Genomic DNA, 23026 nt, shown 5'->3' with positions numbered 1-23026 from the left:
GTTTAATTCGTAAAGGGCCTTGTGTCCACCAAACCTACGCCACAATGGACTTAAGGCACCACAAGTCTCATCACTGTTTTTCCTGCAAGAAACTGGCACGGTTAGCTCTCTGGAAAATTTTAATGATTAGTTGGAGGTGACAGTATGGAACTGGATGGAACAAAGGTCTAGTCCAGGCATAGGCAAACTTGGTTCTCCAGATGTTTTGGGACTACAACTCCAATCATCCCTAACAGGACCAATGGTCAGGGATGATGGGAGTTGTAGTCCCAAAACATCTGGAGGGCTGAGTTTGCCTATGCCTGGTCTAGTCTGTTAAAAGGTAGCTTCATGTGGTCATCTCTCCAGATGTTGGGGGCTAGATCTTGCCAGAATCAGCCTTGGGTGGTTGAAAGAGTCAAGTCAGTGTTTCAAGCCGAAATCTTTAAAATTATGACATTCCACAACTGAAAGCAGTCCAGCCCCAAACCCTGTTGAAACTGTAGATGTTTTCGATCCCTTCTGCAAGGAGGTAACAGTGGAATAAGAGTAAGGAAAGCTGACCTTATATGTCCTCAGAGGCAGGTGGCATCAGCAAGTTCAGCCCGCATATATTGATGAAGCATGCTGAGGAAATGTTGACTACTGCCTATAGTTGTGTGCACACCTAGGGTAGAGACAAGGGTACATGCACAGCTTTTGTCCATCGCTCACGCACAAGCCATTAACTCTCAACCCACAGGAGAAAATGCAAAAACTGGAAAGACAGATGGAATGGCCTGCAGCAAAGGAGAACTGTAGCTTCAGAGGCGGGGGGGAAATAACCTAGAGAGAACTGCAGTGCTATCTTTTGTTGATTTTGTAGAGGACTTTGGTGAAGAGGAACAGAGGGCGCTGTGGCATCTCTTATGCTGTTTTCCTTTGTTAGGTGTGGGGTTGACTGTCATATTCCGGCGCAGCAGCCCCTTCGCCTTTCCCCTCCCCTTTGTGTTTTTCATTACATCGCCTTACTCATTAGTCACTGACAACATCCAGCGAGATTCAGGGGATCTGCAAGAGACCAGGTCAAGATGTGAAGAGCTAGACAGTTCTCTGCAGAAAAAAGATGGGACAAAGCAGTTGAAAGACCCAAAGCGTCAGAGCACACAATGATGCTACAAAATAAGACGGTGGCAGCAGCTATCGGGTACCACAGTAGGCAGTGTATCGAGCCCAAATATGTCTTTACACATGTGAATTTTCTAGAAAATATTACTTGTTTGAATTTTTGCTTTTACCAAATTCCAAAAGGGTAGATGTTTAAGAAAGGAAAAACCAACATGGAGTCTTAAGGCACAGATGGATGGAAGATCATAACCAGCATTTCAGAGGTAAAGGTAAAGGACCCCTGACACTTAAGTCCAGTCGCGAACGACTCTGGGGTTGTGGCGCTCATCTCATTTTACTGGCTAAGGGAGCCGGCGTACAGCTTCTGGGTCACGTGGCCAGCATGACTAAGCCACTTCAGGCGAAACCAGAGCAGCGCACGGAAACGCCATTTACCTTCCTGCCGGAGTGGTGCCTATTTATCTACTTGCACTTTGACGTGCTTTCGAACTGTTAGGTTGGCAGGAGCTGGGACTGAACAAGGGGAGCTCACCCCATCGTGGGGATCCGAACTGCCGACCTTCCGATCGGCAAGCCCAAGGCTCAGTGGCTTAGACCACAACGCCACTTGCATCCCTTTTCAGAGGTAGACTGCCTCTAGTCAGAGAAGTTCGATTAAGCAGGGCTGCACAATTTGTAACTTACCAAGCTGAACAGAACCAACCAGTCACATATGATAGTTCAGTAGGAGCTGAAACTTCCTGTTTCACTTTTTGCCACATTGGAACTGATTGCAGAAACCAGGAGACTGTTACAGAATTGGGAGGATGTGAAATTTGGTTGAGCTGTGCTTTGCATGGTGGTTCACAAGTTAGCTATCATGTCTAACAGCCATTGGCTGATTCTATGAGCTTGCTTAATCCTTTTTTTTAAAAAAAGCTAGAGGACATCACCAAGTTTCAGTAAATCCCACATGTTAACAAACAGAGATATTGTGGGGAACCTCTATTGTTGGTCCCCCAAGGCTCAGAGGCATGACTTGTAACTACTAAAAGCTATGCAAGTCCAGAAAACTCCCTCCCAGCTGAGTTTAGATAAACTTCAAATGCTTGACTTGAGACTTTCCTGTTCCAGAGGGCATTTTAAGGTAGCATTTGGTTTTATGATAATTTTTGCTGTTTTATTGCCTCATTTTCTGTGAGCTGCTTTTATGGGACACCTCTTAGAACTGCATAGGATTAAGTTGTATATAAATGTCTTAAATAAACAAATAAGAAAAATCCTATACAATGGGACAACTCAGTTAATGTAGCCTAACCAAAGGCATGCAGACAGCATGGGGAGGGGATATAATTTACAAGTAAAGAGGATCATAATTAATTTCCAGAATTCGCTACCACAAAATGTAGTGAGAGCCAGTAGCTTAAATGTCTTTTTAAAAATGATCCAACAATTCATATGTCTATTTGTCACTTTTAGCCAAGAAAACTTGAATCAAAGGACCAGGAAAACAACCTGTGAACAAATACATTTTGATTGATGACAGCCTTCCTCAGGGACACAAGACTAAAGTTCCCTTGTAAAGACAACATCTCTCTCTTTTCTTTTCTTTTTTGTACTGGATCCTTTTCTTCTTTCTGTGTTGCATGGATGCCCCAGAATGATGACCATATAAGCCTCTTTCTCCAGGCCACAGAAGGCACTCAAGCTGAAATATCTCATCTATTCAGAGATCATATTTACTGTACAAATGTTTGGGTTCCTGTTTGAAGGCAACTTGTTCGCTCCTAGTTTGTTTATTGGCCTTAGGACTGAATGTTCCAGCATGTCTGTGAAATATTAACATTTCCCCTGAATTACATCACTGTGAGCTAAAAATGTATGTTTGTGGTACCGGTACCACCAGCCTGACAAAGCCCAACATCCTTGGGCCCAGATACTGCCAGCACTCCACACATCAGCATTGGTGACCACATGCTTGAGGTGGTAGACAATTTTGTCTACCTGGACTCCACTTCTCCATTGACACTGAGCTGGACAAGCGCCTTGGCAAGGCAGCTATGGCAATGGGTCACCTCTCCAAAACAGGGTGGAAGAATGTGATGCTAATGACCAATATAAAAATGAAGGTTTACCAGGCTTGTGTGTTGAGCATGCTGCTTTATGGAAGCGAGCCATGGGCAACGTACAACCGCCAGGAGCAATGCCTCAATGCCTTCTACATGAGCTGTGTCTGGAAGATTTGTGAAATCACATGGCAAGACAGAGCCTCAAACAAAGATGTCCTCTCCGATGTCAGAAAATAACTGTCCAAGATCAAGGCCTTATGCTGCTACTATGATGCAGACTTAATTGGCAATAACTATTTGGTGGCAAGGGGTGCGTGTGCGTGTGTTGCTTTTAGTATTTATAGACAGGGCTTGGATTGGGTAAATTCATTTTGATTGGTCTGGGAAACTACAGATTGATTGACTGGAGGTTCCAGCCCGTGAAGAAATGGCAGTTAGCTGTCAGAAGTAACGTAGGTTGAGGAAGTCAGTTGACCAGATAAAGCTGAGGTGAAAGAATAGCTGAGATCTGAATATTAAGCTATTATTCCCCAGTGTGATAACTATACTTTGCTGGTGGAGATCAAAGAAGGGCCAAGAGAGGATGACCCGTGCAAAGGCCTTACCAGAAGAAGGTCACACAAGTGAGTTTTTTAAATCGGCTAAACTGTCCAAGCAGCCAGACATACAACTGAAGAAGTTCTGGGGTCAGAAGCACATTGTCCCCAGTTGTTAGACAACAATATGATGAGTGAATTTGGCCTGAGGTAAAAGTCTTTTACTCTGACACCAGTGTGCTCCCACCACTGGATTTCGAATCTGTGTATGCATACCGTTAGCTACTATCTAGAGGTATCCTGTAGTTTCTTGTTAGCTGCTGCTGTTTCGTGCGAATCCAAGCCAGCTCTGACCCAACTTGAGATCAGTAGCCATATCCAATTTGTACCTAAGCCCAGGTGTGTGCATTTGAAATGGCTGGTGGAGCAATCTCATTTGCCTTCCTACCATCCTTGCTTGCACTCCTGCTGCGGTGAGGGGAGGGAGCCAATCAGGCGGGCTTTGCCTGCTGGTGATGTGACCCCATTGGCCACTGCTGGGAGCCAATCCCAGCTCCTGCTGTCTTTTGGGTTGTTACTGGCACGGCACAGTTGCACTTGGCAGTCTAAACCCATCTAACTCTCCTTCCTCTGGTGAATCCTCTTTCCTTGAACTAAGGTTACCAGATTTTTTCAATGAATCCGGGGACACTTATTGCTCACTACATACATGTGAATGCTGAGAAAGCTGTAAATCTGGGGACTGTCCCCAGGAAACGGGGACGTCTGGTAACCTTCCCTTGAACCCCCTCCCCATTTTATTTTTTGAGCTTTTATACTTTCCCTTCTTTCCTTCCTTCTTTCTTTCTTTCTTTCTTTCTTTCTTTCTTTGTACCTGTGGGTAAAACATGCTTTTCACTTAAATACGTACAGATCATCCAGGTGATCAGCATTCTCAGACCGCACTGTAGTATAGACAACAATCAGTTCTTCAAAAACTAACAGCACATTCCTAACTATATCTAATCAGATGTAAGCCCCAGGGCCAACCCACCTATGAGGCAAGGTGAGGCAAACGCCTCAGGCAGCAGGTCCACTGGGGCAGTAGATCTCAATGTCAATCTTTCTTCCTTCCCTGTTCCTGATGTACATTTTCCCTGACCCCTTATTCCCTGGCAGGGAGGGGGGCACCATTCTGAGGTCCGCCTCAAGTGCTAAAATGTATTGGGCCAGCTCTGGTAATTCAATTGGCCTGGCACATAGGTAAGTGGGGTTAGGATCGCTGCTTTAAGCTGTGGTCCTACTAACCCCCTTACTTGAGAGTAAGCCCTATTGACGGCTCCTTTTAAGTGGTCATGTTCATGGCTTCCCTGTCAGGTTCATATCTTGTGCTTTCTCACATGGAAGGGAGATGACAACCTCATAAAGATTATCTCAGGGAGGAAAGTGTTATGAATACAGGTTGGGGTGGGTGAAAGGGTGGGGCAACCAGGTAAGTCACATCAGACAATGACATCCTCACCTGCTCTTGAGGACACACAGCGGAGGAGGTGGAAACACATCAAAGAGTAGTGATGCTTACAATGGTGAGGAAATTCGAAATGAAAGCAGCTAGAAAAGCCTAACGTTGCCTCATTTTAAGCTGGCAATGTGTACACAGCCAGCGTCTCTGGAGTCCTTAGAAACTGTCACTAAGCATATGTAAGACCTCAGTGTAAACACCAGTACTCCCCTTATGTACATAATAACCCTTTGATAAACAGTTAATAGATGGCTCTGGCTCTAGTGTTGGTGGCAATCGCACACCAAAGCCTACCATACCAGGCTCTCAGGAGTTTTAAAATGCATTCTAAGGGAATAGGTGACGGCAGAAAAAGGTCAGATCGAGAAAATCCAAATTTAGAGGCAGGAGAGTTCCATGGGCCCTGGAACATAAAAATTAAAGAAGCAGAAATATTTAAATTTGTGTTGGAACTAGAGAACTGTTTCCCTGCAGAGGCTATGCTGGAGAAAGGCAGTTCTTTGCTGCCAACATGGCTGCATAGGTATTCATAGCATGCCCTTTGATACAGGAGAACTCCCAAGCTATGAACCCGAAGCCCTATTCACAGGTTTCATTATATGCATGGCACTCATGTGTGGCTTTAGCAGTGAGGATGGGCTTCTAGCCCCATGACTGATGTTTGCACCTCCCTTGCTGCGCTGCCCCAACCTTTGCATGTTGAGATGTTGCAGGCCAGGCATAGGGAATCTGTGGTCCTCCAGATGTGCCTGGACTACAACTCCCATCATCTAGGATGGCAGTTTGCGCCCAATAATATCTGAATGGTTACAGGTTGGCATGGTGGGCTACAAATTTGACAAAGCCTCTCAATCTTCTGAGGCCTACCATTTCCCTGTATAGTAAATTTTTTTGGCAGAAGCAGATCCCCAGAATTTGAAACCTATTCTGCAATGTGCTGCCTGAAGTCATTCATTCATTCATTCATTCTTTTCAAGTTTACACATTTCCACTAATTTTACAATCATTTTGACATTTCAAAACTTGACTTCCTTCCCCCTCTTTCTGCGGTTCCTTAAATTTGTTTTTCATATTTTCTGCACATCCAAATTAACTTAATTTGTTCCTTTATTCATCTTCTTTCAATATATACTCTTATAAAACTGCAGGTTGTTACAATAATCCTGCCAATGTTTTTACCTGTTTAAATTTATCTGTAAATATTCAATAAACCATTTCCATTCTCATATATATATATATATAGAGAGAGAGAGTTATCTTGATTTCTTAATCTTCCGGTAAGTTTCGCCATTTCTGCATATTCCATAAGCTTTCATATCCATTCTTCCTTTGCTGGGACTTCTGCTTCTTTCCATTTCGGGGCAAGTAACATTCTTGCCGCTGTAGTATCATACATGGATAAATTTCTATACATTTTAGGTAGTTCTGTCCCTATAATTCCCAAAATCCTAATGAAAAGCTCATTCTGTCAAACTGCCTCCAGTGCGGATGTCGGTAGCTTTGCTTTTTCTTGTTTTGTGGCTTCTGAGGCAGCCTGCAGTATCTCCTCTCACCTGTGGGTGGGGGGTGGGGATGCAAAGCTTCTTCACCACCCCACTCTTCTCCCTGTGGTGGCTTTGGCCCACAGTATGAAGACCCAGAGACTGAAAGACAGGGGCACGAAGAGCTACTCCATTGTGGAAGGGAGAAAAAGCTTCCCTCACCTGTCCTGCCCCTCATAACCACAATGATATAATAATAATAATAATAATAATAATAATAATAATAATAATAATTTATTATTTGTACCCCGCCCATCTGGCTGGGTTTCCCCAGCCACTCTGGGCGGCTTCCAACAAAGATGAAAAATACACTAAAATGTCACATATTAAAAACTTCCCTGAACGACTTCCGGGGTGGCGCCATCGGTAGGGACTGGCTCCACGGAAAACGGGTCTTTCCCGCGACGGCGAAGCGGGGACCCTTTGGAAAATCACAGGCGGATGAAGCCTTTGACCATGGGACTCGGCAGGCACCTTTCGCGCCCCCCCAACTCGTAAAGGAACCCAGTTACGGGCTCCGGAGCGAAGAGGGGCAAGTGGCGCAGTGCTGAGAGTCAACTGCTTCTTCCATGGAGCGAAGCCACATAGCCGTTGCCGGAGAGCACTGCCTTTTTCCTGGGACAATTTGGCTTTTAAAACAATTACCCGTGAGTAGCTCAATTTCGAACAATTGGACTTTAAATAATGACCTGCGAGTAGAAAGGAAAATTGGACTAAGAAATTCTTCTCAATTTGGCACTGAAACGGGAAGGTCTAAACAGGAAGTCAGCCTTCCGTTTCTTGTAGATAGATTAAAGCAAAGACATGGCAAACTAGAGTTCAGAAAATCATTTGTAAAGGATTAACTTTCATCATTTAAAATTGTTGAACCCCCTTCGGAAGCAGGAGAAGAGGGGGGATTTTTTCTGGACTGGTTAAACCTGCAGAAGAGAGTGTAAAGAAAAGTAATTTTCCATCGTCTCGGACCTGGGAGCGGGGTGTCAGGACTGACGTTCTTTGGGAAGTTCATTGACCATAGACAATCGTCTTTGACAGACAGTTAAAAGAAGAGAAACATAGTGATTCCATCGTTCTCCTTCGCATTTTAAAGGAACAAATATTGACAAAATATCTGAAAAAGGAAACTTTGTTGCTAGATCTACTTTTAAAAGAAAAGCTCAAATAGAAGTTCTTCCCCTAGAGGGAGCCTGTGAAACTGTTACTAAATCTAAATCGGGGAGAAAGGACTTCCGGGGTGGCGGCATCGGCAATGGCGGACTCCCTCTGAACTGGAGGGACTAGCTCCGCGGGAAACGGGTCTTCTCCGCTACGGCGAAGCGGGGACCCTTTCAAAAATCACAGGTGGATGAAGCCTGTGACCATGGGACTCGGCGGGCACCTTTAGCGCCCCCCCAACTCGCTAAGGAACCCACTAACGGGCTCCGAAGTGAAGAGGGGGAAGTGGCGCGGTGCTGTGAGTCAACTGCTATTTCCGTGGAGCGAAGCCGCATAGCTGTTGCCGGAGAGCGCTGCCTTTTTCCTGGGACAATTTGGACTCTAAAATAAGCACCCGTGAGTACTTAGACTTTGAACAACTGGACATTAGATGGGGACTTGCGAGCAGAAAGGAATTGGATCTTAAAAATCTATTTCAATTTGGTACGGAACGGGAAGGTCTAAACAGGAAGTCAGCCTTCCGTTCTTCTGTAGACAGAATAAAGCAAAGACAACGTAAACTAGAGCTCAGAAAATCACTTTTAAAGGATTGGATTTCATCATTTAAAATTGTTGAACCCCCCTTCGACAGCAGGAGAAGAAGGGGGATCTTTTTTGGACTGTTTAAAGTGAGTTTAAAGTAAAGCAACTTTCCTCCGTCCTGATCCTGGAGCGGGGTGACAGATAGCTAAAAGAAGAGAAACATAGTGATTCCACTGTTTCCCTTAGCATTTCAAAGGAACAAATATTGACAAAGTATCTCAAAAAGGGAAACTTTGTTGCAAGATCAAATAGAAGTTTTCCCCCTAGAGGGAGACTGTGAAACTGTAACCAACTCCAGGGAGCCGGCAGCTGTTTACAGATTACAATCGTGGGAATAGGCATTTGACCTTGCAGGACAATGTATTCAGAAGCTTTGTTGTGTGCTTTCTACAAAACAAATGCCCTACTGGAACAGTTACATGAGAAGGTGAAGTTGATGACGACTTCGACTAGAAATTTTGAACAGGCAGTGGGAAAGTTTGAACAGACAGTGGGAAAATATGTGGAGCCCACCCAGGAATTAAATCAGGAGTGTGTCCTGACAGAACAGGCTCAACAGGAATATGAGTTTTCGGATTTGACAAATGAACTTGGAAAAAGCCAGATTTGGAAAGAAAAAGTTTGGTTTGGCTTGGAAATGGGGGGCTGGATTGACCCCCCTATGCTGGGATGTTTGGACTTTTCAAATCTGGCAATGGGCCGTGAGATGTTTGGAATTGTGGGGGCTCTTAATTTTGGAGGGTCTTTGAAACATGCTTTTAAATACCATATGGAATTCAGTGCTGAATATGGAAAAGGGGCTGATCTGTCAAGAAGGGTTAAAAATATTGCCAAGCTGGAGTTACCACGAGCAGGAGACAAGGGAAAATACAGTTACAAATATGAAGAAGAACTGCGAAAGGGACATGGAAGAGACTTGAGGGCCTCGGATATAAGGTTGCCAGGTTAATGGGCCAGATCGATGGGATAATAAGGACTGACAAAACGCGGAACCAGGAGGAAGGGACGTTGGATGAAGATTGGATCTGTTTGTATTTCTTTTTTCTACTATTAGAACTGTTTTATAAAATTGATGAATGTCAGAAAAATGTTGGAATGAAATTACTCAGCTTTAGTAAAGATGTTTAAAGAATTATGAAAGAATATTATGGTTATGAGAAGTTGGTAAGGATAAGATTTAAGTTTTAAGCTTTAAGGTTTATTTTCTTATAGAAAGATAAGATTAAAACTGTTTAGGGTAATGTAATGACAGAATATTATGAAATATGGAAAGGATTTGCTGGGATAATTAATAACTAGGATACAAAGAAAGGGAGGAGGAGGAGGTCAAAGAAAGAAGGTAATGACAGTTGAGGATTCGAGAATAATGAATTTGTTTTTAAATGTTCTTAAATTGTATTTTTGTTTTCCTTTTTTTCTGTCTTTTTTTCTTATTTTTGAATTTGTATTCGTATGGTTGGAAGGGGTTTGGTTTTTTTTCTTTTTCTACTTTGTTAACTATTTTTATTTTGTATTTTCTCCTGCTTCTATTTTATGTTGTAACACTTTGAAAATTTCAATAAATATTTTATATATAAAAAAGAAAGGACTGACAAAACCCGGGACCAGGAGGAAGAGACGCTGGATGAATATTGGAAGAAAGTTTAAAATTTATTTTTTTTTATTAGGATTGTTTTATAAAATTGATGAATGTTAGAAAAATGTTGGAATGAAATCATTTGGCTTTAGCAAAAATGTTAAAAGAATTATGTAAAAATATGTTATGGCTATGAGAAACTGGTATAAATAAGATCTAAGTTTTAAGTTTTAGGGTCTTTTATAGTAAGATAAGGTTAAAATAGATTAAGGTAATTTAATGACAGAATATTATGAAAAATGGAAAGGATTTGCTGTGATAATTAACAACTAGGATACAAAAAAGGGAGGAGTGAGGAGGTCGATGAAATAAGGCAATGACAGTTAAGGATTTTGGAATATTGGATTTGTTTTTAATTTTTTGTGGTTTATTTTTGCTTTTTGATTGTCTTGTGTTACGTGTTTTGTTGTTACTTTTTGATTTTGATTTTTATCAATTTGTATTGCTTGATTGTGGTTTGTTTTTCTTTTGTTTTTTCTCTTTCTTTCTTTTCGTTTTTCTTGTAATTTTAAAATTCTTAATAAATATCATTTAAAAAAAAAAAAAAACTTCCCTGAACAGGGCTGCCTTCAGATGTCTTCTGAATGTCAGGTAGTTGTTTATCGCTTTCACATCTGGTGGGAGGGCGTTCCACAGGGCGGGCGCCACTACCGAGAAGGCCCTCTGCCTGGTTCCCTGTAACTTAGCCTCTCGCAGTGAGGGAACTGCCAGAAGGCTCTTAGAGCTGGACCTCAGTGTCCGGGCAGAACGATGGGGGTGGAGACGCTCCTTCAGGTATACTGGACCGAGGCCGATATGAGCAACTCATATGAAGGAATTCTCTAAACTTATAGATTTGCTAACTTACTCGACCAAAGGAATTCTTCAGTGGTTATTTAGTCTAGGCAGAATTAATTAAACCCATATAATCCCTGCCAGATGTTTATCCGCTGCCCACTATACGACTCCTGACAGGTTTTAATTTTAATGCATTTCCAATTATGGGTTTTCTCCACCTCCCTAATACATCTGCACATACAAACCTCTTTGCGTGTGTGTGTGTGTGTGTGTGTGTGTGTTGGCGGCAGAAGGACCTTTTCATTCTGGTTAACCTAAATCTTCCTTTCTGTAAATTCAGCAACTTGCTTCTGGCCTTACTTCTGTTGCCATGGTGAACAATTTATCACTAACCCCCTTTTATAACAACCTTTTACATAGCAGAATATGGTTGTCTCCCCTTTCATACCCCCCACCAAGAAATAGCATGGCAAGTTCTTTCGACTCTCTCCCTATAAAGACTCCTTCCTAAACAATGCATTTCACTGCATTCTTCTGAAACTAGGCTAGGCTACTTAAAAAGGGTTAAGTGTATGCCAAAACCAAAAATTATACTTGGGATGGGGCCCAACATTTACTAAGTAAGGGTTGGTTCTCAAATTTCACATTAAGGTGATTGTACAGATGGAAGAATATTATTTTTCAGGACTTATTTAACAGCCTTCCTAAATACCATTATTATTCCAATTTATTAGTCACTTGACACATAAGGAGCCTCCAAGTGAATTACAAAATTACAGAATTAAACAGTACCATATATATGATATACTTCCAGGGAACCCTAACTGCTATCTGGTGCCTCAGCTTTTGCAAATCAGAGAGCACAATTCGAATACCCGTAATCCTTTGTGGTCATAGTGAGCAAAATAAATCCTGCATATTACATGCTTAAGCAACTGTGGTTTGATTGTGTAATGAATCAATCAAGTTTGATTTATTAGTCACAGTTTCCATTCAACATCATAAAATGTGGTAAAAGCTTATTCAAAGCAATGCCAACCAATACTTATTAGGTACTCTGCACTGTTTGCAGCATCGTGCAATGATACAGCAGAAAGGGGAAGACACAGGCTGGATCTAGACCAGAGCTTTCCAAACTGTGTGTCACGACACATTAGTGTGTCGGCTGCAGTGTGTATGTGTGTTGTGTGAATGCTCCCCGTGCTCCTTCTAGGGCTGGAAAAGGGTTAGTTTAACCTCTGGTTTGCTAGTAAAACTGAATTACTGTGTTGTGGAATGATGTATGTCTAAAAAGTGTGTTACCAACATGAAAAGTCTGGAAAGCTCTGATCTAGACACATAAAAACAAACCACGTTTCAGGAAAACATTACCTCATAATGGGAAATCACATTGCCGAAAGATAGTAGGTAGTGACAGACACCAGGGATCAGGGGTGCCAACTTGAATAAAATATTGGCGGGGCCTAGGTAAGCCCCGTCCCATATAATTGATCACAAGGCATGGCACACACGTACCATTTGAACGGCAATGTCCATCAACTTGGGGGGGGCGTCCCCTCAAATATTTAAAGGGGGTGGTAAAGGGTTCTCGGGACGCAGGTGGCGCTGTGGGTTAAACCACAGAGCCTAGGACTTGCTGATCAGAAGGTTGGCGGTTCGAATCCCCATGACGGGGTGAGCTCCCGTTGCTCGGTCCCTGCTCCTGCCAACCTAGCAGTTTAAAAGCACGAAGTGCAAGTAGATAAATAGGTACTGCTCCAGCAGGAAGGTAAACGGTGTTTCCGTGTGCTGCTCTGGTTCACCAGATGTGGCTTAGTCATGCTGGCGACATGACCCGGAAGCTGTACGCCGGCTCCCTCGGCCAATAAAGCGAGATGAGCGCCGCAACCCCAGAGTCGGCCACGACTGGACCTAATGGTCAGGGGTCCCTTTACCTTTACCTTAAAGGGATCTCAACCCCTAAGAGTTGACTCCTGTGCCAGGGATGTAGTGCCAGGGTCACCAAGCACAAAGAGGGATATACGCTTGAAGGAATCAAACCCAAGATTTGCAGAAGTACAAATAAATTTCTTAAAATAAAAATAAAAATGGGGCAAAGTAGCTCAGTGAGAACGAAGCATGCTCAGTAGCCACAGAATGTAGAGCCCCAGCTGATAAAGAAAAAGGGGAGGAGGGGGATGTTTTGCTTGCAGGGAGTGGCTGCTTGGAACTCTGAGTAAGAGCTCCCCTATAAGGCGCTATGATACAGTGCAACATTTTGTTGTTGGTCGCTCTGGTGTCGCTTTATTTGCTGTAAGATTCAAGAAGATTAATTCTAGCTGGTGGAATTTCCCTGTCTTCAAATACAAACTCTAGGGGTGAGCAACCTACCGGCAGAGAAGACAAAGAAGAAGGAATTAAGGCCATTAAAGGTGGGGCGGGGGGAGAAAGAGAAGATATAAATCAGAGGAGCAAAAAAATAGAGGGAGGGAGACGAAGACAGGCCCCTATAACCGCAGCACCTGCTCCCCACACATTGCAGTAGCAACAGCAAAACTATAACTACAGCCCCATCTTGTCCTTACAAAGCAAACTGTATTCTTTTTAAAAAGTAAGAAAGAAGAGGAAACTGTCTTCCTTGGTAGGTTACGGGGGGCGTGTTGGGAGGGGGAATCCAGCTATAGCTGCAGTGCAGGTCCCTTCTCCCCTCCTATAATCTCTGCCTTGTAAAGAGGACTGTGCAGGCATGAAAGAATTGGAAATCTTCTCCCTCGCTGGGATACCTGCTGCTTCCCATGTCCTTCTGGTCTTTGGAGTCTGCAGAACTCTCCTCTTTTGCTGCTGAGTAGTTCTCGTGCACAATAGCACACTACACTCCAGCCTGAGGAGACTGAGTCAGAAGCAGCTGGCAGGAGTGCACCACACAGCTACTGGGGGAAGCTGGAACTTTATGGGTGGTGGGTGCTGGTTAGGAACACCTCTATTTCATGCTAATAACTGTTCTGAGTGCTCACGATGGACTAGGTGTTGCCAGTCACAAGGAAACATGGCTTAATGTAGGATTCTTGAGCCTCATCACCTACCAGGCTACTTTCAATGGGAATTGCTAAATGCTGTCTCTACAAGGGAAGGGATTGTTTTAAAAAATATCCCCAAGACAGGAGTGGGATGTAGCAACATGCAGAATGTGTACAGACTTGCAGCTTGTGGCTGACAGAGACTGGAAATAGACTCCAGAGAGATTGAGCAAATGATCGGATTGTGATGACTGATTATTATGTTTGTATGTGTGGATAGAAAACAGGCTCTGGTTCTGAGGGAAGGCACAGTTCCAGAGACTGAAGCTGAAAATCCCTCTACCATTTGGACAGGCCTGGATAAATGGTATGAAGGAAATAAGACAAATATGAGAGAAGGACCTAAGTAGTATGTCTTACTATATAATAAAATTGTAAGGCTATCATCACATGGCAGTTTGTGGCCCTAGCAACTCTACCATGACAACACACCAGTAAGCAGGTGAGCTAGCAGGCAGGCAGCCCAGGCGAACTTTAAAAGGGGGTTTGGGCAGGTTATGAGGGGAAGTTTGGGGGAAGGTGGTGGGATGAGCTGGGAGCATAGGCTTTGGGTGACCTGTGAGAGGATAAGTGAAGGTTGCAAGTGAAGGAACATTACAAGTAACATAAGACTATGAGAAACTGCCTGCCCCTTACAGGAATTTTCAGCTTCAGCTTCCACAGCTAGGAAATTGGCTTAAAATATGAGTGTCTAAGGTTGTACCCTTATTAGCCTAACAGTTAATCTGGCTCTCTCTGGGATGGCAATCTGGAGAAAAGAATGACAGAGAAGTAAGTACCGTAAATCAGAAACAGTACCCCTCACAATAAATCTCTCTGTGGGGCAGTGGCTGGGACCAGAGGTCAACAGAGGGCTCACGGAGAAGAACTGGAGCAAAACTTTCAGAAAAAGTCACCAACGTGGCCTTTGCTTTCCCCTTAGTTTTAACTGGGACTGCTATTGCCTTCCATTGAAAGAAACCATTACTGGGGGTCCCCCCTTGTAACTGCTGGGAAGGGGTATATTCACTTCTTTGACATGTGATTAGGTTACCTTGCACAATTCATGTGAGCAGAGGTCTCTGGGATCATCCATCACTTTGCCCACTTCAACCCCCTGGCTTCCTTAAGGTAAATGGGAACCCTGATGGTTTATTTTTGAGGGTTCCCCTACTCCTGAAGCCGACTCTATGCCCACAGTTGTTTTAGTATCTGAAGCGGTGTGTGTGTGTATACACAAACACACACACACACACACACACACACACACACACGCAGAGAGAGAGACAGTGTGTTGTTGTTTCAAATGAAATAATGGATTTTAGCATCCAAACAAGTCATGTTTTGTTTAGCTCTAAGTCACCTTTTTAATAACCCTGTTTGATGCTTCTGCACAGCAGAAACGAATGAAATGCAATGAATGCAAAAAGTCAATCAAAAGTCTATTTCCTCTAGCAAATCCACTCAATTAATCTTTCCGGGTTTCTCTCCCCCACCTTCTTTCTTCTTTAAATAAACGTGAAAGCAACAGCTCACAAAGCTGGTCTTGAAAATCCTCCGCTGCTGCCTGTGTTTCCTCTCAGAGCTGTAGGTGTCAGTATAAACATGGCTTTGAGGTCAGGTGCTTCTGGGATGTCATTCGAACCCATTGAGCTGTCCACATTATTGAAGGAGTCGGCATTCAGATGTTCAGCATGCATGGGACATTGTCTGCTCGGCTGTTTGAAGCCCTGGCAGCAGCAGATGACATCTGGTGACTAATGGGCTCAGATGTGAAAGCCGTTCCCACAATGCTTTGGGCTGCAGCTGCTCCAAAACCACAGCAAGAAGCTGGAAACAGAGAGGAGAGGATCAGTCGAGGGAAAAAAACAAATCAATACCTCCTGATTTCAGAGGAAGTCAAACATGGCCCTGACTACAAATACATTTTCCCAACCTGGCCTTTCTGGGCAAATGAAAAAGAACCACACAGCTTACTGCATTGTGGTTTAGTTTATGCCACTCAAAAACACGCCCCTTTATTAAAATGACACACATTATGTGCTGCATGATAGTGAAATGAAGCCAGATTGTTTTTTCCATGAGGAAAATCTTTTCCACAAGAAGAAGATGCCTCTGAATTTCTCTTGGTGGAAAGAGGAAAAAAAAGGGGGTCGGGCAGGACCTGCTGCCGGTTTAGAATAATGTTTGAAGTGGACACATTTTGCTAAATGTTTAGAGGCCAGTTGATTACTGTTGAGGGGAATGGCAGAAGAGAATCTCCCCCTTGATCCGGCTGGCAAACTGGATGCTCATTTTATAGTGTCTCTTAATTAATAGCAAATAGATTACTAACTGGGACAGGTTTGGCAGTTTTGAAATGAACTATATGGGCTTCTGGTCTGCTTCCAGGATGAATGGAAAATACTGGTTCTGACTCTTAAAGCAGGGGCGAAACTAGGCTTTATTTCACCTGGGTCAAAGACCCAGTTTGGCACACACACCCATGTGCATTTGTGTACACACACACACACACACACACACACAGGCTAGGAGCCCCCATGGAGCACCTCTGCAGGCTTCACCTAGGGCAAAAAAACCCCTGGCTAGTCCCCTCCCCTCCCCATAGCTATGGCTCTGCTTCAAAGCCCAGAATGGCCTTCTTCCACATAAACCTTCCCAGACCCTGAGGCTATATTCTCCCCCTGCCCACACAAATATTTTATTAAATTTTTCACGGAGCAATAAAATAATATTAACACCAATAGAAATCATAATAAAACACAAAATTATATGTACGATACGATACGATAATCTTTATTGTCATTGTCCCATACAAAACAACAAAATTGAAAAACTACATAAGACATTCAAAACCCAACAAGCCTGCTATCCCAGCTATCCCAACCTGGTTAGCCCCCTAAAAACTCTGATACCCCATTTTTAAATACAATATACTCCCATACAGACTCCTTACAATGCGTTTAAAACCAAAATCGCATTTGGGTAGAAACTGTTTCTTAGGCGTGTATATAGCCTACTACCATAAATGTACCTTAATCTTCACATCTAAAGAAGTGAATCTTCCCAGCTCTCTCCTGAAAAAAGTTTTCCCTTTCCTCAGCCTTACACCTTGAGGGAAACTCACTCTGACCTGTCTCTACACAGGTCTCTCTCTTCTCTCCATCACCCCCTCTATATGTATCTTCATTTAACCTGACCCTGAGATTGTATTCTTTGAGATTCACCATCATCTGAGGTAGCGATCCTAGATAGGGCCTTGGAAGTGTTGGCACCCCAGAGGGTCTGATACTTTTACTTCCAGAGAACCTGATTGATGAGCATTCATTCGGATCACACTGCAGGGTGGTTGCATCGAGCAATTATTACCCCGTGCTTTCCAGGGTTCCCTGTCACTTTCCTTAGCACAAAACGTCATTGAAAAAAATCAGTTTTGTTGTACATGAGCACCAAATCTGCTTTCTCTGTGCAACCTGAATTTGCCAGTGTGTAATTGAACTGCATTCTCAAAGAGTGACAGTCTGGAAGTGTCTGGTGTTCCTTTATTTTTTATTACTGACACATCTTGCCATTACTAATGCTCAGTAATATTCTGCTCTTTTATGGTTATAATGAGATGATTGTTGTTTTAAATAGTTATTTTACTTGTTAGCAGCTCTGGAGGCTTCAATGTTGGAAGAGTGGGGTGGAATTGTTGTTAAATACATAAGAATTAGATTCAGCCAGTTAAAGCAGAACTAACATAAGCACCTTCCTCAATTTTTTGCAGGCTGGGGCAACATTTCTACAACCCAGCTCAAACTATATTGTTGCATCAATTCGCAAATATATTTTAAGAAGTCATCATAAATAAATTCAGCCTTTTAAGGCAGGTTTTCTCACAACATACACAATTCTGCCTAATATGTGCAGTCCTGCAAGCACTTTAATATATGCTCTTTTATGCACACTTTCCTCTAATATATGCACTTTCTATAAATATTTAGGTTGGGGAACTGCATCATAAAATGCAGAGATGTGTGGATTTCAAAGGGCAGCATTTAGGTTCACATATTTTTTTTAGGAAGCGTGAATTAGGCAGGTTCACATTAAAATTCAAACTGAATTGAATTTCTCTGCCATCCCTAATCAGCCTTTGTTTCTTGTACAGAACAGGGAAACTCATCCTTCACAATTGTTGCAGAATCAAAGGCAGAGGCATGGACTGGACTCAAATATTTTACCTGTGACTGGCAATTTGTTTCTGATGCCAAGGAGAAACTATAGGAAGGCCTTCGTGCTATATGTGGAGGTAATTTGTGTGTCATGAGAAAAATGATGTCGCAAGCCACCTAGACATATGAGATGGGGAAAATAATGCATTCCTTTGGTAGGACATTAGGAAATGTTTAGAGCTAGTGTTGAAAGGCAGGTAATTTCCTTAGCTCCCGGCCACTCCACCTCCAAAAATAAATCAGTATTTTCGATTCGAGAGCAATACCAAAACAAGTAAAACCAGAAATGGAATGGCAGGAAGGAGATCCCACGCAGACGTTTGCACCATTAAGTGCTGAGACAAAGGGGAAAGAGCTCGTGTCAGATAGTGGACAGTGTCAAACAATGAATGGGAGATTGGGTTTCAGCTTGCCACTCAGCCATGGACTTCACTTGGTCAGTCCCATTCTCTCTGTCTCTCCGCCTAGCTGCTTCACAAGGTTTATTTGTTTAGGATGAAATGTGAAGAAGGAGAGAGAGACTGTGCAGGCTTCCCTGAGCTCATTGAGGAGAAGAGCAGAATAAAAACATAATAGTCAAGACAGGGGGCTGTAATTGTCCCCCCTCCCCTTCTCCTTATGAAACAAGCCTTCCCTTGTTTTGGAGAGTATTTGGCACCCAATGGTGAAAGTGTGTGAAACTGTTTGCAATGGACGGGTATCAGGGAAAGAGTGAACATGCTGTTTTGCTGAAGCGAATGGGTCAGTAGACTCTCCTGCACTGAGCTTAGCACAGAAAGGGGTGGTCCCCATTGCTTTAGCACTGGGGGCATCAGCTCTTCCCCGTTCTCCCAAACATAAGCGGATCAGAGGAGAAAATGGCCACAAACACCCACAAAGATGTGTTCAAGACTGGAAGGAATAAGGTTGTTTTTTTGGTTTTTTTTGCAAACGTTTTTATGCTCTCCACACCTTTTGCAGTGAAAACCAAACCTCGCGAAAATAAAGCAAAGGTCGCTGAAAAACAATACATCTGAGGGACGCATACTGCTGTCTCTCGCCGCTGCCATCTCATAGAAAAGTGCAAAGGCACTTCTTATAGTAGTTACTGGCAGTTCCCAGCTCTCATGCAGAGAAATCGCAGCAAAATGTAGGCAGACATCCCTAACACTACCATGCCCTTAACTGTCATCGTGTATAAAGTGTACTGTGTGGACAGCCACTTAGAACAAGTGTGAAATAAATGTTTGAGAGACAGACAAGATATAAACAGAGGTATCTTGAAATAAAGATTTCTACTTGCACCTGCATCACACACAGCTTAACAAAAGAAAACAATTAGTTCAACCTGTATTTTCAGGCCATTTTTTGGTTATTAGTTTTGGCTGCTGAGACACTGAAAAACAATCTCTGCCCTTTGCATATCAGTCGTCACAGATCCCCTCTGCTCCAGGCCTCTACTGAGACCACACCATCAACAAAGGATTCCACTTCTCCCAGAAGGTAAAGGCAGTGGGTTGGTCATACTCAGAGTAGATCCACTGAAATGATTGAACACAGCTTACTTTCAGTTGGTCTACTCTAACTTAGCTGGATTCAACCAAGTGACACCTTTCACCAGGTAGCATGGGGCTTCCTTTGAAGGTGACCTGGAAACTACAACTAATCCAGAATGCAGCAGCTAGACTGGTGACTGGGAGTGGCCACTAGGACCATATAACACGGGTCCTGAAAGACCTAGACTGGCTCCCAGTATGTTTCCAAGCACAATTCAAAGTGTTGGTGCTGACCTTTAAAGCCCTGAACAGCCTCAGCCCAGTATACCTGAAGGAGCGTCTCCACCCTCATCATTCAGCCTGGACATTGAAGGGCCTTCTGCAAGAAGTGAGGTTACAGGGAACCAAGCAGAGGGCCTTCTTGGTAGTGGCGCCCACCTTGTGGAACGCCCTATCAGCAGATGTCAAGGAAATAGACAACTACCTGACTTTTTGAAGACGTCTGAAGGCAACCCTGTTTGGGGAAGTTTTTAATGTTTGATGTTTTATCGTGTTTTTAACATTCTGTTGGGAGCCACCCAAGTGGCTGGGGAAACCCAGCCAGATGGGCGGGGTATAAATAAGAAATTATTATTATTATTATTATTATTATTATTATTATTATTATTATTAATTGAATTTATATCCTTCCCTTCCTGCCAAAGGAGCTCACAGTGGCAATCATCGCCCTTGAGGTACCTCTAGGAACTAGACTCTGTTCTAGAAACATAGCCTTTTTTTGTTGAAAGGTATTTGTTGATATGGAGATCCAATACGTTTTCCTGATGATTAGCTAAGGAGTTTAAGGAACACCCGTCCTCCTCATGGGAGCTGGCTGGACAGGAGAAGCGAGGTCTGAATACAGCCTTCTGCCCTAGCATTCCACGTATAGAAGCTAACTGGACTAGCAGTTGCATGTTAAATACTGGCAACAGATAGTGTCCTCCATGGCACCTGAGGGCAACAACGTCGTTTGGGGAACGCAAGGTGGGCTGTGTGGCCTGCATAGTTCTGTGCTCCAACAGAAGGCAGGTATGGCAAGGGCACTTAGGAGGAACTGTTGGGTTGGGCGTTGCTCCTGGTGCCCTCCCCCTACCATTTATCACTTGAGGTGGTTGCCTCACTCTGCGCAATGCTAGGGCTGGTCCTGTCAACCAGCTGTTGCATGAGCTCATGTAACCTGGCCCCAGATACTTGGCAATCTCAAAGCAGACTGCCTGTGGGAGTGTGGTGTACCAATGAGCTCATAAACCTGTCTTCAACAGATGGAAGGGTTTACTTCCATGGAAGTACTGCTTCCAAGTGGCCTTCTTTGCTTCTGCAGGCAACAAGAAGGGAATTGTTCGGTGTCTCAATGGGCCTGAAACCCGAGTGCCCCTGCTTCTCTCCTGCAACATAGCGTGGAGCAGATTTCATGATTGTCTGCATGGTGCTGTAGTAATTCACACAAACAGATGAAGAAGGAGACTTATCATCCAGCATTCACTGGGTGAAGATGAGTATATGTTTGTTACATTATTTGCCACTGACTCACTGAATGTAACAATGAGTGATGGAGGGAATCAACCAAGATTTTTCCAGGAGGTCTGGCAGTACATCTTATTCCTGCTATTTTACTGCCTGAAACCACATTCGTAAACGATAGCTTCTTTTTAGTTCTTTCACACAAAATCTCATTCTTCAGCTGCGCTCCTTTGCTCACTTACCTGGGAGTAAGTACCACTGAATTCAACAAGGCTTACTTATGAGTAGACATATACAAGATTGCACTGCTAACCATTTTGTTGTTTCATGAAAGATGCTCAGATATAGACACATCTTTCCCCCTTGATTAGGGTTGCCATATTTCAAGAGCTAAAAATCTGGACACAAAAAGCTGTAGAGCTGTTTTAGGGCAATTTCTCGATAGCTCCTCTGTCACTGCCGAGCATGAGCCACCCACACCAGAGCCCGAGCCCGAGTCATTGCCGCCCGGACACACAAAAAAATGGTTTTTTAAAAAACCCAAATCCAGGACATTTGCTTTCAAATCTATAATGCCCCCCAGATGGGCATGTAGGACCCACAAAAGCAGACATGCCCAGGAATTTCCAGACATATGGCAACCTCATTCCCTCCAACATTTCTCCGATGAAAATAGGGACATCCCATTCAATAACAATAATTTTACTATTTATCCTCCACACAACTTATTGGGTTGCCCCAGCACTCTGGGCTGATTCCAACATATATAAAAACATAATAAGACATTTAAAAAACTTCCCTATACAAGATTGCCTTCGGACAGCTCAGGGGTTGGATAACTCCATACCCTCCAACATTTTTCCAATGAAAATACGGACATCCTAAGGAAAAGTGGGACATCCCAGGATCAAATCAGAAACTGGGACGGCTTCTCTAAATCAGGGATGTTCCTGGAAAATAGGGACACTTGGAGGGTCAGCAACCCTACCCTTGATTTATATGGCATGTCCATTATTTGGACATGTATATTTGTGTACATTAAGACAAATGATGTCCGCTGCCAAAAGCCAGAAATGAGCACTCAACTTCCAGTTCTGCAGATCTTCAGCCTTGTAGTTTTCATGTTGTAAACTCCTGAGCACAGGGACCAGCTGGGTTTTTCTTTTGCTTATGCAATTTCATAAAGTGTCACCTGTAAAGATGGTACTGTATAACACTAATACACAACTGTTATAAGTTGCCATGCAACCTTTCTGAGGCCCATACAAGAAACATCATTTACAGGACAGGGACAAGGTTCATGAAAAACTTAAGTCTGGGGACCCAGGTCTCCAGAACTTCTGAAAGTCAGTAGAGATAGGGCAGATGAGATTTAGAAGAGAGAAATGGCGAGCAGTGGGATACACAGTGGGCAGGAGAAGAATTAAGCATCCTTTTACAACTTGCCACTTCTCCATTCCTGTCCTACATATAACCCTATTCTTTTTAGTAGAAGCTGGTTTCCATACCCAATTCTGCTTTCTGAAGGTCTAGTGAAGGCCTCAACAAAAATGGGGCAGAGCAGACACATAGCAATCGAAATGAAGACCATTTGCAGCAGAATGCAGACTGACCTCTCTCAGCTGCTTGGAGCAGACCTGGAACTTAAAAGAAATCAGCAACTGCCAGAAGGATTGCCTCATAAGGCTACAGATGATCTCTTTGGTATCTTCCTCATTTCGCCATATCTTCATTTTCCATTCTTCCCTTGTGTCTCTCTCAGGCCAGCAGATTATGTCCTCATGGTGAGGAGCCATTATGAAGCCAGTCACAAGGTAAGTTTTATTTGTCTTTCAGAGACCATTGTGACCTCATGTTGAACTCACACTGCTTGTGACCTCATACTGGGATGTCTCTGATGTAACAGAACCTGGCATGAATCAGAACTGAGCCAACTC

The 23026-nt window shown here is 43.3% G+C and overlaps 1 long non-coding RNA gene across 1 annotated transcript; it reads right to left on the bottom strand.

The window, feature by feature from the left end:
- Nucleotides 1-15239: 15239 nt before the first annotated feature.
- On the bottom strand, nt 15240-23025 carry LOC308478257. The gene is made up of 2 exons (XR_013986984.1): nt 22703-23025; nt 15240-15727 (listed from the first exon to the last, which is right to left on the bottom strand). It is a non-coding gene; the product is annotated as an uncharacterized lncRNA (long non-coding RNA).
- Nucleotide 23026: the final 1 nt, after the last annotated feature.

Source organism: Podarcis pityusensis, assembly GCF_964106645.2.
Source record: "Podarcis pityusensis genome assembly, chromosome: 5".
NCBI lineage: Eukaryota > Metazoa > Chordata > Lepidosauria > Squamata > Lacertidae > Podarcis > Podarcis pityusensis.
This window is presented reverse-complemented; position numbering and strand designations above follow the sequence as displayed.